The following is a 16,358-nucleotide window of genomic DNA, read 5'->3' on the forward strand; positions in this document are numbered from 1 at the left end:
AGGTACAACAGAAAGAGAGGCCTGCATATCTGGAGTAATGCAAATATGCCCTTTGATTAAACCAGGGGATTGATTGACTGGAGTTCTTTGTGATTCAGTTTGTGTTTTTCTGTAGAGTGAAATATAGTGATTTGGGTAAAGTATCTTGTCTTCTAGTTGATGATTCCAATTGGCTTTCTTATCCATCTACCTGGTATCACAGGTGATTCCCAAGACAGGTGTTGGACTCTATGGAAAAAAAAAAAAAGTAGCCTCTTCAGAGTTGATGTATTTCTCCTGGAAAATTGGAGAAATATTTTGTAAGAAGCAGTTCATGGAGGATGTATACTTCCCTAGAAATGAAACTGAAGTGATTCCCTTTAATTGCCCCTCCCTGAGCTAGTTCCTGAGGCTTATTGATCAGGGTAAGAATGCTAATATTTATAGGCCAATTATGAATGATCCATGTTTGTCTTACACATGAGATGTCTACAGATCTGTTTCTCAAGGCCTTTAAGATAAAATAAGAAAACTTTGCAACAAAAGAGAAGGTTGGCATTGCCTGTTGCCTTGGTCTAGGATCTGTGCATTTATTACCCACTTAGTACTCTGACTCCTATTGTGCGCATCTCCTGATGGTTCTTTTTTGGCCATTCCTGTGTCCAGATTCCTTAATGGGTGACAATCTTTGTCCAGATTTTCAGTCTGATAACTCAGCCCAAATTGAGTTGGACTAGTTTGTGTACCCACTTCAGGATTAAGGTGGTCCAAAACTGCCAGTGCCCAATGACTTGGCTGCCTTTATGCTCTTATCAAGAGATAAGACTCTGGGCATGGGTTCCAAGTGGCTTTGCTTGGTCCTCTTCCCTTGATCTCCCTGGTGACAAGCTGATTCTCAGGTAGGCAGGGAACTTGTTGGCTCACAGAAGTCTCCAGATTTCTGCTTTGCACTCATCTGCAAAATATTTGAGTTTTCTCTTGGATCTCAAAAGTCCTGAGTAGGGAGTTTTATTTTGTATTGAGATGTGTCTTTATAAAGACAGGTGTCACTGAATACTGTGTGGCCTCATAATTAACTGAACTCACCCAGGCCTGCATGGAGTTCTGGGATCCTGGCTTCAGGCTGAACATTGCCTGCTGTTAAAAAGTGCAAGAATTAAAAATTGTTATTATTTTATGCTCTTATAAAGCTGCAAAAGCATTAACATTGTGCATTTCTGGGTGATTTGAAAATTCTAAATTTGGGCCTGCACCGTGGCTTAACAGGCTAATGCTCTGCCTTGCGGCGCCGGCACACCAGGTTCTAGTCCCGGTTGGGGCACCGGATTCTGTCCCAGTTGCCCCTCTTCCAGGCCAGCTCTCTGCTATGGCCCGGGAAGGCAGTGGAGGATGGCCCAAGTCCTTGGGCCTTGCACCCGCATGGGAGACCAGAAGTACCTGGCTCCTGGCTTCAGATCAGCAAGATGCACTTGCCGCAGCGGCCATTGGAGGGTGAACCAACGGCAAAAAAAAGGAAGACCTTTCTCTCTGTCTCTCTCTCTCACTATCCACTCTGCCTGTCAAAAAAAAAAAAAAAAAGAAGAAAATTCTAAATTTGAAATCAATTGTGTTGACTGGCTTTGCAGAGTAGGAAGAAAATAATTGGTTTATTAATTATTTATAAAGAGAGATTATGAAAGAAGCTATTCATTGGTACCAATTGTCTAAGCTTTAGTATTTATGAAACTATGATTTATTTATTTATTTGTTTGTTTATTTATGTTTGACAGGTAGAGTTATAGACAGTGAGAGAGACAGAGAGAAAGGTCTTCCTTCCATTGGTTCACTCCCCTAATGGCTGCTATGGCCAGTGCTCTGCTGATCTGAAGCCCGGAGCAGAGTACTTCCTCCAGGTATCCCATGCAGGTGCAGAGACCCAAGCACTTGGGCCATCCTCCACTGCCCTCCTGGGCCCAGCAGAGAGCTGGACTGGAAGAGGAACAAACAGGACTAGTACCCGGCACCCCAACTGGGACTAGAACCTGGGGTGCTGGTGCCACAGGCAGAGGATTAGCCAAGTGAGCCATGGCATCAACCTATGAATTATTTTATTTTATGAGCTATGTCCACTTGAAGTTGTGAAAGAAAACATACAATGATGGTTGTAATTCACTTTAACAGACTTTTTGAAAGATTTTATTTATTTCTTTGAGAGGCAGAGTTACAGACAGTGAGAGGTAGAGACAGAGAGAAAGGTCTTCTATCCATTGGTTCACTCCCCAAATGGCCACAACAGCTGGAGCTGCTTGATCCAAAGCCAGGAGCCAGGTGCCTCTTCCCAGTTGCCCATGGGTGCAGGGGCCCAAGCACTTGGGCCATATTTTACTTCTTTCCCAGGCCATAGCAGAGAGCTGTAGTGAAAGAGGAGTAGCTGGGACTAGAACCAGTGCCCATATGGGATGCCAGTGCCACAGGTGAAAGATTAACTTACTGCACCATGGTGCCAGCCCCACAATTCTCTTGAAAACAGAAACATTTATTCCTGAGTCTTTTGATGAGTTAGGCCAATGAAGTCCTGACAGGGCACATATGTCTCTAGAATTAGAGGAGTGCTCATCATTCTCATACTGTGTTCTGTTGCTGTTCAGCCTGTGACAGTGAGACATATAAATAAAAAAAGATATTCAGCATGTGGTTACCCCACAAGGAGGCTTATCTTGTCTGCATCTGAATAATTTTGATAGTGAGGTGTTTTTAAGTTGCTAAATATTCTCCTAATTTGTATTTATTTAAAGACTATTAACTTAGTACCATAATTTTTGTTATAATAATTTGATTGCTGATAAGGAATTTACAAAATCATACCTTGACTAGAAGTTTTACTTTGTAACAATCACAGACTAGTAGAAGTCATAAACCATTAACCCTCATTTTTCTAAAATAAGAGGTTGTAATTAATATGAATATATAAAGAATATATTTTTTAAGATTTTATTTATTTATTTGAGAGGTAGAATTACAGACAGAGAGAGGGAGAGACAGAGAGAAAGGTCTTCCTTCCATTGGTTCACTCCCCAGGTGGCTGCAATGGCCAGAGCTGCACAGATCTAAAGCCAGGAGCCAGCTGCTTCTTCCTGGTCTCCCATGTGGGTGCAGGGGCCCAAGCACTTGGGCCATCTTCCACTGCTTTTCCAGGCCATAGCAGAGAACTGGACTGGAAGAGGGGCAACTGGGACTAGAACTGGCACCCATAAAGGATGCCAGCACCACAGGCAGAGGATTAGCCTTTGCATCACATCACCAGCCCGAAGTACATGAAGAATTGAGAACAGAAAATCTACCAACCTCATGGAGTTTATCTCCCTTTCAAAACATTTAATAACCTTTGGGCTGGAGAATACTAATGTAAGGTACTGTAATTAAATTCACACAAAGAAAAGATGTTTTAGGATGTTTTACTTCATTATTTAAGTTAGATACTTTAGGAAATTCTAGATTATTTTGTGGATAAATTGTAATTTCTTTTTTCTTTTTCTTTTTTTTTTTTTTTGACAGGCAGAGTGGATAGTGAGAGAGAGAGACAGAGAGAAAGGTCTTCCTTTTTGCCGTTGGTTCACCCTCCAATGGCCGCTGCGGCCGGTGCATCATGGTGATCCAAAGCCAGGAGCCAGGTGCTTCTCCTGGTCTCCCATGCGGGTGCAAGGCCCAAGGACTTGGGCCATCCTCCACTGCCTTCCCGGGCCATAGCAGAGAGCTAGCCTGGAAGAGGGGCAACCGGGATAGAATCCGGCACCCCAACCGGGACTAGAACTTGGTGTGCCGGCGCCACAAGGCGGAGGATTAGCCTGTTAAGCCACGGCGCCAGCCAAATTGTAATTTCTTTTCACAAGTGTATTTGAGTAGAAACACAAGCTTTTATAATCAATTATTTATGTTTAAAACATATGCTTATGTATGTTTTGTATTAAAATGACAGCATTTTATGAAGTTTAGATACATCTTGTTCAATACAAGCCTATAGTTTTTTTTAAGTTTTATTTAAAAATAATCTTTGTATTTATTTTTTTAACACAGCAAATTTGAGTGACACAGTAAGTCCATAATTTACCACAAAATTCATAAACTTAACAACTGAGTATCTTAAGTCTTATAAATCTTCTGAATCATCCATAGTTATGCACTCAATGGAATGAACTCCTCAGCAGCTGAGAAGAATCTTAACTTAAAAGCACCAACTCTTCAGGCATCTCTACAGGCCTCTATTTTTCATTCTCTAAGACATGCAGTCAGACTGCTAGTGCAGCAAATACCAATTCACCTTAAGCTTAATGGATAAGAAAAAGCATTTGGGAAACCAACATTATTAATATTAAGTCTGAAAGCATTTCTACCTCTTTACTGAATGACTTTCCTTTCTGTCAATGTTAAACTCTAATGAATAAAAACTATGTTTTGAACATAATTTTTTTCAGGTTTATCTAGCACTTTAGGACATTTGTATTTGTTTTATAAGCCTTAAGGAAAACAAAAAGATAATCTCTAATCCAGACAATCCTGGAATCTTTCATTAGATTTAGAATTTTACAGCAAAATAATATGATCTGTTTGTCCAAATAGTATGCCTTTTAAAAAATTCTCTTCATGTATGTAAATTAATAAAGCTTATTTCCAGTATATATTTTCTGTGTTTTCATTTGCTGGAGCAGGGTTCAAAGGGTGTTTTTAGGATCTTGCCAACATCTGCCCTCTGTACCCATAAATTACCAAAGCCATTAAATGGACAATAAAAACTGGTTGAGGCTACTGATGAATGCTTCAAAAGGAATCTGATACACACAGATTTTATTGTCATATTCAACTCAACTGAAGTCTTTCTTGAAATTGTACTCTTGATAGGCTGAAGACAGTAATGGAGTTAATTCTTTATGCCAAAGAGACATGGATCTGTTGTACAAAGGCTTCATTGTCTGTCAGTCATCAGTAACTTGAGGTCTTTCTGTATATTCTGAATGGCAGTGTTTGCATCTTCATATTGTAAGGCACTGCTAGCATATTTGCAGTATTTCTGAGCTCTCACAAACTCCTCAGGTTTGAGGTGGATATAGCCTTGGGAAACCATACTGAAAAGTGCAGGATCAATGGCTGGAATAGTCTATAGAGTAGGTTGGATAGTATTCCTTGTTACACCCATACTATGAGGCACTTTTGCTGGTGTGTAGGCTAGGGCATGTGCACCCAGAGGACCCTGTATTCAACTATAGCTGTCTGATGGCATGCTGCCTGGGTCAAATGCTGAAGATGATGATGGCTGAGGTGTGTTGAATGGGCAGAGATGCTACTACAGCATCTTCATTTCCTTCACCATCAGTATCTTCCTCAATTGCAATAGGGCCTACTTGAGGAGTCTCCTCATTGTTTAAGCAATTATGGATATATGTTACCTTCCACCTTGCATACTTCATGTGTTTCACATTTTCATCAGTGTTATGTTAAGCACGGTTATGACATCTGTTAAAAGACTTGCAGTATAGAAGAACATGATCATGTTTTTTGTGAGATCACCCAGCACAATGTTCATTGTCTGCATATATAAACATTTTCCAAGAATAATTCCCCAAATGGGCAGAACCAACTAATCCTTGGGTAATAGCTTATTATCACCCCCACTGTTTCTTTTTGTTGTTTTTGTGAAGAATCTGAGCCTGGGTCAAGGCGTAGCTATTTTAGACTAGGCCTCCATCTTGTAACTCAGGCCTGACCAGACCCTGAACCCTTTGGCAAAATCTCCTGAAAGAAGAAAAATAAACTCCCCTTGTGATAAACTCCCCTAGCAACATCCAATCAGCAGATAGCAGGGAAATACCTGCTATCCAGCTGTCTTTTCCAGGTGTATTTTTAGGCCATTAAGGTGATTGATAACATCCCCAAACCCTGCAGTTTGGAACATACACCCTCATGGCTTGGACCCTACACTTTAGCCAATCATTTTAAAAAGCATCAACCCCAAAGCCATCTAACCACCTTTACTAGGTCTATTCCCACTACTGGATTTACTAATCAATTTTAAGAGATGTTCTTTAAATTCTCACAGCATGAGATAATTTGCTGATGGTGCTATAATGTATCGAATGTCTCTGAAAACCCTATATAAACCCCACAAAGGAAATGGGATGGGTCCTCATCAGATGACCATTGTGATGATTGGAGGAGTGGACCCTAGATTGAGCTAGAACAATAAACCTCTTTGCTTTTGCATCATTGAAGTCTCTCATTGGGATAATTGAGTCCTATCCAAGTCCGGTCTAATAGTTGTTGTTAAGATTTATTTATTTATTATAATGGCAGAATTACAGAAAGGTAGAGAGACAGAAAGAGAGTCAGCCTCTGCCATCCACTCCCCAAATGGCTGCAATGGCCAGAGCTGTGCTGATCTGAAGCCAGGAGCCAGGAAATTCTTCCAGGTCTCCCACATGTGTGCAGGGGCCCAAGGACTTGGGCCATCTTTCTACTTCTTTCCCAGGCCAGAGCAGAGAGCTGAGTCAGAAGTGGAGCAGCTGGGACTTGAACTGGAGCACATATGGGATGCCATCACTGTAGGCCAGGGTTTTAACCTGCTGTACCACAGTGTCAACCCCCCACCTATTTATTAAGAACTCCTAACTGACCTGTTAATTTTGATAAAAATTTATGACACCCAGGAGTTTTATTATCAATCTTCATTCTAATTTGCATGGCATATAAATGACCCCCTTGGTGAAATATGTAATGATCAAACAATGACTATCAACAAACACCCCTCAGATCATTTCTTGAGCAACTGTTCAGTAATAGGCCACCACAGGGTCCTACTTGTCATGCTCCTGAACCATCAAGTGATGCTGTATGTTCTTTTATTTTTTAAAATTTTTTTTATTTTGACAGGTAGAGTTATAGACAGTGAGAGACAGAGAGAAATGTCTTCTTTCCAAATGTTCTTGGTATTTTGATTGAGATCACATTGAATCTGTGAATTGCTTTTGAGGGGCTGGCACTGTGGAATAGTAGTTTGAACCTCTGTGGCATTGGCATCTCATGGATGCCAGTTTGGGTCCCAGCTGGTCCTCTGATCCAACTCTCTGCTTATGGCCTAGGAAGGCAGTGGAAGATGGCCCAAGTGCTTGGGCTCCTGTATCCACATAGGAGATGAGGAGGAAGCTCCTAGCTCATGGGTTCAGATCAGCCCAGCACCAGCCATTACAGCTATTTGGAGAATTAACCAACAGGTAGAAGGCATCATTTTTTGTCTCTCCATCTCTCTATAATTTCCTCTCAAATAAATAAATGATTGTAAAAGTAAAATTAAAAATAAATTCTATTGGTAGAATGGGAATTTTGATGATATTAGTTCTTCTAATTTATGAACATCAAAGATTTTTCCTTTTTTGTGTTTTATTTTTTTTCTTTAATGTTTTATAATTTTTCTTATAGAGATCTTTCACACCCTTGACTAAATTTATTCCAAGGTAATAAAAAATTTTATGGTTATTGAGAATGGCACTGATCTGATAAGTTATTTTTCAGCCATGGCATTTTTGTGTATATAATGGTTATTGATTTTTGTGTGTTGATTTCATATTTTACAACTTTACCAAACTTTCTTGTGAGTTTCAATAATCTCTTGGTGGAGTCTTTTGGTTTCCCGATATTTAGGATCATATCATCTGCAAACAGGTTATTAGGCTTTCTCCTTTCTAATTTGTTTTCCTTTGATTTCTTTTTCTTGCGTTATTGCCATGGCTAAAGCTGTCAGTAGTGTATTGAACAGCAGTAGTGATGGAGAGCAACTTTGGTTTCAGATCTTAGTGGAAATGCTTCCACGATTTCCCATTCAATATGATATTGGTTGAAGATTTGTCATATATTGCCTTGATTGTGATAAGGAATGTTCCTTCTATTCCCAACTTGCTTAAGGTTTTTATAATGAAAGGTTGCTTTTTTATCAAATACTTTCTCTTCATTTATTGATCATCATGTGGTTTTTATTCTTTAGTTTGCTAGTGTCACATATCACATTTATTGATTTGCATATATTGAACTATCCCTGCATACCCTAGGTACATTCCACTTGGTCCAGGTAAATTATCTTTATGATCTATTGTTGGATTTTATTAGCTAGTATTTTGTTGATAATTTTGGGATCTGTGGTTATCAGATTTAATGTTCTTTAATTCTCTTTCTCTATTGTATCATTTTCTGGTTTAGAAAATAAGGTGACGCTGGCCAAATAGAAGGAGTTTGGGAATACTCTTCTCTTTCAATTGCTTTGAATAGCTTAAGAAGAATTGGAATTAGTTCTATTTTTAAAAGTCTGGTAGACTTCAGCAGTGAAGCTTTCTGGTCTTGGGCTTTTCTTTGGAGGGTTTTTGTTACTGATTCAATATCTGTCTTGGTTTTTTGTTTGCTTAGGTTTTCTATATGTCTTCATGGCTCAATTTTTGTACCTAGCATGTGTCTTGATTTCTTCCAGGTTTTCGAATTTGTTTGTCATTGAATGTGATGCCCACATTCTATATTGCAGTGCTAATCTAAGTTTTCAGTGTTTCACTTCCAAACTAGTTTCCTGCTTAATATCTCTGGGAAGCATGGGGTAGTGGCTTAAATTCTTTAGTTCCTTTCACCTAAGTGCAAGATCTACTACTTATTAGGGGATGTGAGAGCCTGGTCCAGCCACAGCTGTTGCAGACATTTAGAGAGTGAACCAACATATGGAAGACCTCTCTTCCTCTCTCTCTTCACCCACTTTCTGTGTTTCTTTGCCCTTTCTAAAATCATTTTAAAAGTTATTTACTTCTTTATTTGAAAGTCACAGTTAGAGAGAGAGAGAGAGGGAGAGAAAGAGAAAGACATAGAGAAATCTTCCATCATCTGTTTCATGCCTCTGGTGTCTCCAATGGCCAGTGTAGGGCCAGGTTGAAACCAGGAGCTTCTTTTGAGTCACCCATGGGGGTGGCAGGAGCCCAAGTACTTGGGCCATCTTCCACTCTATCAGGCCATTAGCATGAAGCTAAATCAGAAGTGGAACAAGTGTGATTTGAACTGGTGCCTATATGGGATGCCAGTATAACAGATGGCAGCTTTGTATACTGCAGCACACCAGCCCCCTCTCTGCCTTTCAAATAAACAAATCTTTAAAAAAGAAATGAAAATGTCCTTAAGATAGTAAAGGTCATCATGATTGAGCACTGAAGAATCTATTGAAATGATTGCATTTAAAAGATTTATTTATATATTTGAAAGGCAGTGTTAGAGTGAGAAAGGGAGAGACTGATCTTCCTTCTGGTTTATTCTCCTCCAAAATGGCTGCAATGACTGGGGCTAGACCAGGCTGATCTCATGAGATAGAAGCTTCTTCCAGATATCACATGGGTTCAGGGGCCCAAGCATTTGGGCGATCCTTTGCTGCTTTCCCAGACACATAAGTAGGGAGCTGGATAAGTTTGGAGCATCAATATCTGTGACATCCTCCTTGCAGTACAAGGATATAGAGCCCATCTGGCACAATTAATGTCCTATTTATGGGTGGGCCAAGTATAACAGCTTTCAACTCTCAAGGTTTGGACTAGATGGGTTCTGAGGAATTGTGTTATAACAGGTATAAATCCATAACTCTTGGTTTAAGCTTTTGTTAGCAGATAATGGCTGTGACTACTTTGGGTCTCGGGATTGTCATCAATGAAGGCATCCAGATTAATAGTAATGAGATCAACAGTCAGCAGAATGGTGTCCAGCTGAACTTAAATGGTTTTTCTTTTTTATTGTTAGAATAGTGACCTCCTGCAGTACCCTGGCATCTGGACATAGACAGTAGACATTGGAAGCCATCCCCTCTGCCAAAAGGAGTATGCCAAGTTTTGGGTCCATCATTTATTAAGGAGGCCTTAGTAGCCATTCTCACATTTTACTATTATATATCCATGGCCAAAGTCCTACTAGACATCAAGGTTTGTAGAATCACAGGCTCAAGGTGTGTAGGTGACTGTTTTTCCAGTATAGCATAGTTAATAGCCATCTAATTTAATTTTACTGGCACATGGCAAGGTTCCAAGAGAGGTTATTTCTTGCATCACACCCTTGAGAAGTAATGGATATCATAGATGATGCAAAGAATTTAGAAGGCGTATGAGCTCCACAAGTGAAGAATTCACTGAGAGCACTAATGATAGTGCCTGCAGAATTTAATTTGACTGAATTTTAGCCCTTTTCATTGGAAGGGGGGCCAGTTAAGCTGGGCTGATTTGTAGCACCCATGACAATTAATTTTTTAAATGAGGCATGCATTGCACCAAAACCCAGGAAGGACTAAAAGGTATTAGTGTTGTATGTTCTTCACAAGTCTGTCAAATAGTCTCATTCAGGGAGGAAGTCATCAATGTGATGTGTTCTTGTGCTCCTGATAAAAGGTGAGTACAGTTAAATTCTTTGCAAAAATTGTGTTTGATGGCAAAGTCAGTGAGATGCTCATGTATAGCCTAGAAGTGTCTTTTCAAAGTGAAGGCAAACTAGACTAAGGAGCTGTTGGAAAAGCTTTGAGCAAAACACATTTGCCACTTTTGTGATAGTTAAGATGGGTAATTTATCTATTAAGAGGCATCAGATATATTAATATTAGATATAAAGTATGGTGGACATAATCGATGGCATATAGCATTAAGATTTTAGTAATCTACCATGAGATGCCATTTACTTTTTTCCAGATTCAACAGGTAAAATTGGGCTGCCAAGTGGTAAAGAGCTGGAATAATCACCTTTTTGTTAATTAAATCTAATGTAATAAATTTTAATGCATGAAGACATTGAGTTTTTTTTTTTTTATTATTATGTCATCTTAATTATTTTAGTTTGGGACCTGTGGAGTGTTATTTTCCCTAGTTAAGTTGTAGCTTAAAATTTTTATTTTAATAATTACTTGCTGTATTAGGCCATCTCTCCCACCTGTGGGATTTTTTGAGTACATCTGACTATTGGAAATTTAGGTAATACTATAATTAAAATGAGATGTACCAAATAAATTATTTTTTTCTTCTGATACATATTTTGGAACTTTTTTAAAATGATATTGAGTACCCTGTTTAAATTTGGGATCCCCTGGGTAAGACTTATTTGAGCCACATTACTGATTACATCTATGAAACTCTGAATAACTGCATCTAGAACCTGGAAAAGTTGATGTCTTATGCTGAAGAGACATAAGAATCAATGTTTCTTTATCTTTTAATTATATAATGTACAAATAAATTTTAGATCTCTAAAAGGATGAAATTATGTACTTTTCAGAAATTTATACCTATATATAACTGTAATTTATACATTTTACATTTTCCTCCTTTAGGTTTTTAATAAGATTTATTAGGGCTGGCACTGTGGTGTGGGTAGAGGCCCACACATTTGGGCCATCTTTTGCTGCTATTTTCCCAGGTTCAATAACAGGGGGCTGGATCAGGAGTGGAGAGATTGGGACACAAACTGGCACAAACATGGGATGCCATTCCCACCTAGTAAAACTTGGTCAGATAACACTGGTTGTTTCTATTAGTGACATTTCTATTAGTGATAAGTAGCTCAAGCTTGACCTCAAATTTAGTCCTTGTAGGATGCTGAATTAGTTTCACTCTGTGATCATCACTCTCTTTATATCTTAGGGACTATATTTTTCATTATTGATTCAGTAAAATCAAGTGTTAGAGCTCCTATTTCCAAGTGTTTGAAATTATAAATGCTGGTCATTACTCAGAAGGTTTAAGTAGGGGTTGGTGCCGTGGCTCACTTGGTTAATCCTCCACCTGTGGCACCGGCATCCCATATGGACACCAGGTTCTTGTCCAGGGAGGGCAGTGGAGGATGGCCCAAGTGCTTGGGCCCCTACACACACATGGGAGACCAGAAAGAAGCACCTGGCTCCTGGCTTCAGATTGGCACAGTGCCGTCCATAGTGACCATTTGGGAAGTGAACCAATAGAAGTAAGACCTTTCTCTCTGTCTCTCTCATTGTCTATTACTCTGCCTGTCAAATAATAATAATAATAAAAAAAGATGTCTTTAAAACCAGTGAGAGGAAATGAGTTGTAAAAGATCAATCAACAACAATTGAGTGTTGCCTGCTGCCTGCCCACTTTCTTCTCAGGAATCCCCACAGAATTTACAACCGTAATTCCAAAATCACCAACTCCTGCTGTCAGAAGTGTGTGGCTACCACTATAGGGAGCAATAATTTTCAGAAAGGACAAGAGAATCCACTATTTCATGATACTATTCTTGTTTGATGCCTAAAACTTCATTTTCTGTTTACATTGTATGATGCTGGGAACTAAGTAATAATTTTCTTCTGGGTCTGAGATGAAGTTATTTAAGATAGAAGTTCAAAACTGATGTCCCTCAATTTGAAGAATGAAGTCACTGAAAGGCAATTACCAGATCAGTGATGATATAGGCATTTGAATAGCACAATTCATATACTATCCATAAAAAAAAATTACTAATAGCTGTGGGCCAACAGTCAATGGCCCATGAGACCATCACTCAAATCCTCAAGAGTTTGACTATAATTTCATGCCAATTCTCATTTAGACAAGAGGAGTAAAAGCAGGAGCTTCATGATACCTTTATATTTGTCTCTTCCCTAATTTTTTGGCAGAAACCGCAACTTAAGTGCAGTTTTTTTTTTTTTTTGATATAGCTTTGTTAAAAATATACAGATAACTGGATTGATGGACAGATGAATTTCAGGAAGTTTTGGGTAAAGAATTACCAGATAGCACAGTTTTAAATATTCACAAAGATTTTACAAGGCATTCACCCTGTTTTCCAGCCATATTAATCCACCAAATTATTACTATTTTACTGTGAAATATGATCCACAAATTGTTTTAGTAGGTAAGATCAGGAATCATTTTAAAGGATTAAAAATGATTTATTCAGGGATATTATTTTCTTCTTTAAACACTAAAGTTAAAAAGAGTCCTTGGGTTTTTTTTTTTTTTTTTCCAGGTATCTGTAGAAGTATTTGAGGTTTTACAACACTCTGGCCTCAGAATCAGCCCTTAAGGCATTTGGATCTGGCTGAAGAGCCCATGAGAGTATTGTAGGCATGGAAAGCCAAGATACCATGGAGAAGAAAAAAAAAAAAAAGAAGAAGAAGAAGACCTAAATGAAAGATCTCTGTGAGTGAGATCCCAGTGGAAAGAACAGGGCCATCAAAGAAGGAGGTACCTTTCTCTGAAGGGAGGAGAGAACTTCCACTTTGACTATGACCCTATCAGAATAAGACCAAAGTCAGCGAACTCCAAAGGCTTCCATAGCCCTGGCAACTCATGACTAGAGCCTAGAGAGATTACTGATGCCATGAACAGGAGTGTCAAATTGTTAAGTCAGCAACAGGAGTCACTGTGGACTTACATCCCATGTGGGATCTGTCCTTAATGTGTTGTCTAATGTGCAGTGATGCTATAACTAGTACTGAAACAGTATTTTTACACTTTGTGTTTCTGCGTGGGTACAAACTGATGAGATCTTTACTAATTATATACTGAATCAATCTTCTGTATATAAAGATAATTGAAAATGAAAAAAAAAAACCTGGTGTTAAATTGGAAATGGCATAGAAAATTAATTTTTTTAAAAAAATATTATGTAGGATCTCTGTCTTTAATGTGCTGTACACTCTTATTTAATGCTATAACTAGTACTCCAACAGTATTTTTTTTTTCACTTTGTGTTGCTATATGGGGGCAAACTGTTGAAATTGTTACCTAATATATTTTAAACTGATCTTCTGTATATAAAGAGAATTGAAAATGAATCATGATGTGATTGGAAGGGGAGAGGGAGTGGGAAAGTGGAGGGTTGTGGGTGGGAGGGAAGTTTTGGGAGGGGGAAGCCATTGTAACCCATAAGCTGTACTTTGGAAATTTATATTCATTAAATAAAAGTTTAATAAAAAATCAAAAAAAGAAGTATTTGAGGTTTTAGAACCACAATTTAATTATGAGAATTGAAAAAATAATAAAATATTTAATGGCAATTTCCAAAAATTCTATCCACATTTTAATTTCTCCACTTATAGTGTGTTTCTTTTCTTCTTTTCTTTCTTTTTTTTGGACAGGCAGAGTTAGGCAGTGAGAGCGTGAGAGAGAGAGAGAGACAGAGACAGAGACAGAGAGAAAGGTCTTCCTTTTTCCATTGGTTCACACCCCAAGTGGCCGCCATGGCCAGTGCGCTGCGCTGATCCAAAGCCAGGAGCCAGGTGCTTCCTCCTGGTCTCTGATGCGGGTGCAGGGCCCAAGGACCTGGGCCATCCTCCACTGCACTCCCGGGCCACAGCAGAGAGCTGGACTGGAAGAGGAGCAACTGGGACAGAATCTAGCACCCCAACCAGGACTAGAACCTGGGGTGCCGGCGCCACAGGTGGAGGATTAACCAAGTGAACTGTGGTGCTGGCCAACTTATAGTATGTTTCTTTCAAATGTATTTGCCAAGCCAGGAATTAATGAGGAATTGGAATATTATGTGAGCACTTCATGTGGTTAGACAAGTTTTTATGTATCCCTGCTGTATCCTAAGAGGTTGATTTTCCAGCAAATTTCTTCCTAATGGAGGTGTGCACTGTTTTACAGGGAAAGTTGCTTCATTAGCCCATGATGTCAACAGGGAAAGATCATGAAAAGTCTCCTTTATTTTCCTTCTCAGCATATGCCATTGCAACCACTCCCACCATATTTAAAGAATTTCTGGTCCTGAAACTGTCCTCATATTGCTCAAGGACTGTGTGATTGGTTTCTATGTCTGTGAATGTTAGTGTGGGGGTAAAAGGAACTTTGGAGAGCAGGACAGGTTCCTGTCTCTTGTTGGCATAGGTGCAGATGTAGATTGGAGGCATTATAATCTCTCATTCAGGTACACCCTATAGACCTTGGCTGGTTCAGGAAGGGATACCAATGGTAGATCCTCAGTTCCAAAGACATAGAAGAAATGAATAATGTTGAATTTTCAAAGGATTTTTTTTTTTTTTTGTCAGAAGATGAGGGGCTGGCGCTGTGGCTCAGTGGGTTAACGCCCTGGGCTGAAGTGCCAGCATCCCATATGGGCGTCGGTTTTAATCCTGGCTGCTCCACTTCTGATCTAGCTCTCTGCTGTGGCCAGGGAAAGGAGTAAAAGATAGCCCAAGTCCTTCGGCCCCTACACCCATGTGGGAGACCCAGAAAAAGCTCCTGGCTCCTGGCTTCAGATCAGCACAGCTCCATTGTGGCCATCTGGGAAGTGAAACAGTGGATGGAGGACCTCTCTCTCTCTCTCTCTACCTCTCTCTGTAACTCTGCCTGTCAAATAAATAAAAATAAATCTTTAAAAAAAAAAAGTATATGAGGTGTCTGACAGAAGACCAATGGGTCTCCAGATATACAGAAAGGGGTTCTAAAATTTCTGTAGACAACTGGTCTCATACAAGATGGCCGTGGGATGTAGATGGATATTCAGACCATTTGAGCTGAATTGTATATGAGCTGAATGTAGGTTGCACCTCTGTCACTGTTTACTCATCTTTAAGATGAGTATAGCAATAATATTAGTGAAATGTCCTTATTGTGAGATGTGTGCCGGCTGACTTACACTGTATTGCAATTGCATTTATGGGGTTTCTGGTGTATCTCCTTTAAATGAAGTTTCTGGTTTCCTGCACTGTATAGCCTGCCAATAGCTACTCATTTGAGGTTACAGAACTTATACATTGCATAGTTTCTGGGAACATTGAAGTTTGGGTACTGGGGAACAGTCCCATTTCCTTTGGAAGTGAGAAGTTGTTATGGTATTTGAAGAAGAGAGCTCAATAAATAGGAATCTTTTCTAACAGAATACAACTTAATGCTCTCTGAGATAACACCTTAAGACTAAGAGCAGAGACAAGAGTCATTAAAAAGTAAAGATCCTAGTTGCATTGTCCAAGCAGTTATGGATCATACTGACCAGAGTGAACAAGATATACTTGATATTAACTTACCTCATCCATTAGTTTTCAAGGCTTGGTGGTAATAGAAGTTCTGGACCAGCATTCAGAAGAGAGTTGTGAATGGATTAGAAAGACAGTGGTCTTAATGGTGCAGCCTGGGGTGGAGGGATAACCTCTCCTATCTGAGAGTCACCATCTGCATTGCTTCCTACCACATGCCCATTAATTCATTCCACTATCATGATCTCTAGAAATGGAGGTCTGTGAAACCTACTCTGTCATATACTTGGTACCTGGGCTATGCTGCCCCCTGTATTCCTTTTCTCTTTATCTTTTATTTAATAAATATAAATTTTCAAAGTACAGCTTTTGTATTACAGTGGCTTCCCCCCCATAACTTCCCTCCCACCCACAACCCTCCCAT

General features: G+C 39.3%; 1 protein-coding gene and 1 pseudogene across 3 annotated transcripts in view; one reads left to right on the forward strand and one right to left on the reverse strand.

The window, feature by feature from the left end:
* Positions 1–16,358, forward strand: part of LOC133755314 (zinc finger protein 585A-like) — a 68,482-nt gene that overhangs the window by 9,095 nt on the left and 43,029 nt on the right. The gene's annotated exons all lie outside the window — the stretch shown is intronic.
* LOC133755172 (vacuolar protein sorting-associated protein VTA1 homolog) lies at positions 4,919–14,869 on the reverse strand (annotated as a pseudogene).

This window comes from Lepus europaeus, unplaced genomic scaffold (assembly GCF_033115175.1).
Source record: "Lepus europaeus isolate LE1 unplaced genomic scaffold, mLepTim1.pri SCAFFOLD_3_1, whole genome shotgun sequence".
Lineage (NCBI taxonomy): Eukaryota > Metazoa > Chordata > Mammalia > Lagomorpha > Leporidae > Lepus > Lepus europaeus.